The following is a 2,451-nucleotide window of genomic DNA, read 5'->3' as shown; positions in this document are numbered from 1 at the left end:
ACATTTCTTTTCTTAAATCATCTTGAATAAATGTGTCTGAAATATGGGTGAATATATTAATGAAGTCTGTTAAAAGATGTTTAGTCTGGGTTTATTTCAGGCTGACGGATAAACCAGGGACTGAGGCGCCTCAGGGTTTATCAGCTTCCACAGATCCACCAAACTTACAGGAATTAGAGACTAACTGGAGGCCTGTTGCTGTTTAAATCAGATTTAAACTGATTCTTAGTAAACTAGAGCAAAGGTGGACACTGAAACATTCCTGCTGTTCATCACCGTGTTTATTTATAGCTTTAGAAGTGTGTGTAAAGCCAGTGGTATAGAAATATGAACAATCTATCCAGTTAAAGGTTAAACAGCCCTGGAGAAAGCAAACACTTAAAGCAGGGAAATAATGAGCTGTTGGGTTTAGTCTGCAGAAGGAGGCAGATTCTGTTGGTATTTCCTCCATTTTTGTAATAAATGACTTTATTGAGTCAGAATGTTTTCCTCAGCAGAGTTGAAAGGAAACTGGTTCTGATTGTTGGAGACGTTAAAGCCTCCCTCAGCGCTCTGAGCTCAGGAACAAACCAGATAACAAGTCCCAAATGTCTCTGCTTGGGTGGAGCCTGAGATAAGGTTTAAATAAGAAACATCTCCTGCAGGATGGGAGGAGCCTTTTGATTAGAGCACGCCGTTTGAATCAGGCCTGCATCGCCGGGATAAACGGCTCCTTCAGGATTCTGGAACCTTCTGCAGAAACAGCTGCTTCTGCTTGAACACTGTGTGCTTTAAAAGCAGCTTTGGTTGAATATTTTCTATCCTAATAAAGAGTTAATGCTGTGAATCTGGAGTCAGGGTTCCTCTTCAGGGTTTCAGGAACACATGTGCTCTTTGGAACGCCTCGGCCGTCACAGATGGGCGCCATGATGACTCCTCAGCGGGACGAGGACGTTAAACCAGGTGTCTGATCGTCAGGAGAAGCTTTTTAATCAGGCTTGGAAGGTTTCTGCCATTTTCCTGCGACTCCCAGCAGATAAAGGGAACCTTCTGACTGAAGCAGGTTCTAGAAGACCGTCTGCTGAGGTCATTTCCTGTTTGGACTCTTCTTGGGTCAAACGTCAGCCAGATCCATGATGGTCTTGGCGGAATGTTGGTGCGGTTCATTAAGGAAGGGGCGGAGTCTACATTCTCCTTACTGAGGTTCTTTCTCTTTATTTACTTTAACTCTAAAGATAGTTGGGATTATGAAGCTAACAGCATGTATCCGAATACTTTACCAACATACCGCCAGAGATAACCCGGACACCAAACCCCCGGTGGATACTCAGCCCTGTGGACAGGAAGAGGAGGAGACGCAGGGAGACGCAGGGAGACGCAGGGAGACGCAGGGCAGGAAGTAAAAGCCTGGATCCTTGTCCAGCTCTGGAGGCGCCTCCAAACCAACCATCGCTGCCCAGCATTATCATCTCCATTTCCCTCATAAACCAGATGGAGGAGATAAAGCCCAGCTGGAAGTAAATAGGCTGGTTTGGACTGTTGTTCACTGAGACCTGGCTGCAGCCATCCAGCCAGGGGGGCTAAAGGCCCTAGAAGAAGCCAGGGGGCTAAAGGCCCTAGAAGCAGCCAGGGGGGCTAAAGGCTCTAGAAGNCTAGAAGAAGCCAGGGGGCTAAAGGCCCTAGAAGCAGCCAGGGGGGCTAAAGGCTCTAGAAGCAGCCAGGGGGGGCTAAAGGCCCTAGAAGCAGCCAGGGGGGCTATAGGCCCTAGAAGCAGCCAGGGGGGCTAAAGGCTCTAGAAGCAGCCAGGGGGCTAAAGGCCCTAGAAGCAGCCAGGGGGCTAAAGGCTCTAGAAGCAGCCAGGGGGGGGCTAAAGGCTCTAGAAGCAGCCAGGGGGGCTAAAGGCTCTAGAAGCAGCCAGGGGGGGCTAAAGGCCCTAGAAGCAGCCAGGGGGCTATAGGCCCTAGAAGCAGCCAGGGGGGCTAAAGGCCCTAGAAGCAGCCAGGGGGGGGACTGAGTGTCTACACGAACAACAACTGGTGCACAAACACGTCTACCATCGACAGGCTCTGCTCCGACCACATGTCCCTGCTCCTGAGTCTGACCTACACCCCGCTGAGGAAGCTTCCCCCCCCCCCCATAACCCCAACTGTGACCCCGCGGCCCCACGTTGCCTCTCTGCAGGTGCAGTCTGGGACGTTCTCCAGGACATCCTTCCATCAGGACGTGTCTCCTAACCATAAACCATCGATTAGCAAGGATGTGGACAGAATGATCTGGCTGCGCCATCTGTCACCCCACTGATTGCTACCTTCCATTCGGCTGAGCCGGTGACCCGCAGTGGGGCTCTGAGTTTGAGCCCCACTCCCACAGACTGCCACTCTGGGTCCCTGAGCAAGGGGACGGGTTAAATGCAGAGAGTGGATTTTATTGCTCTGTACTGTGACGTGGAATGACGATATAAAAGCTAGAAAA

At 50.5% G+C, this 2,451-nt stretch overlaps 1 protein-coding gene across 1 annotated transcript in view; it reads right to left on the bottom strand.

Annotated features, from left to right (window-relative positions):
- The window catches only part of LOC107099047 (melanophilin-like), a 16,535-nt gene that overhangs the window by 9,365 nt on the left and 4,719 nt on the right, over window positions 1-2,451 (bottom strand). The gene's annotated exons all lie outside the window — the stretch shown is intronic.

Source organism: Cyprinodon variegatus, unplaced genomic scaffold (assembly GCF_000732505.1).
Source record: "Cyprinodon variegatus isolate N-32 unplaced genomic scaffold, C_variegatus-1.0 Scaffold834, whole genome shotgun sequence".
Taxonomy (NCBI): domain Eukaryota; kingdom Metazoa; phylum Chordata; class Actinopteri; order Cyprinodontiformes; family Cyprinodontidae; genus Cyprinodon; species Cyprinodon variegatus.
Note: the sequence above shows the minus strand (reverse complement) of the source record. Positions and strands in the feature narration are given on the sequence as shown.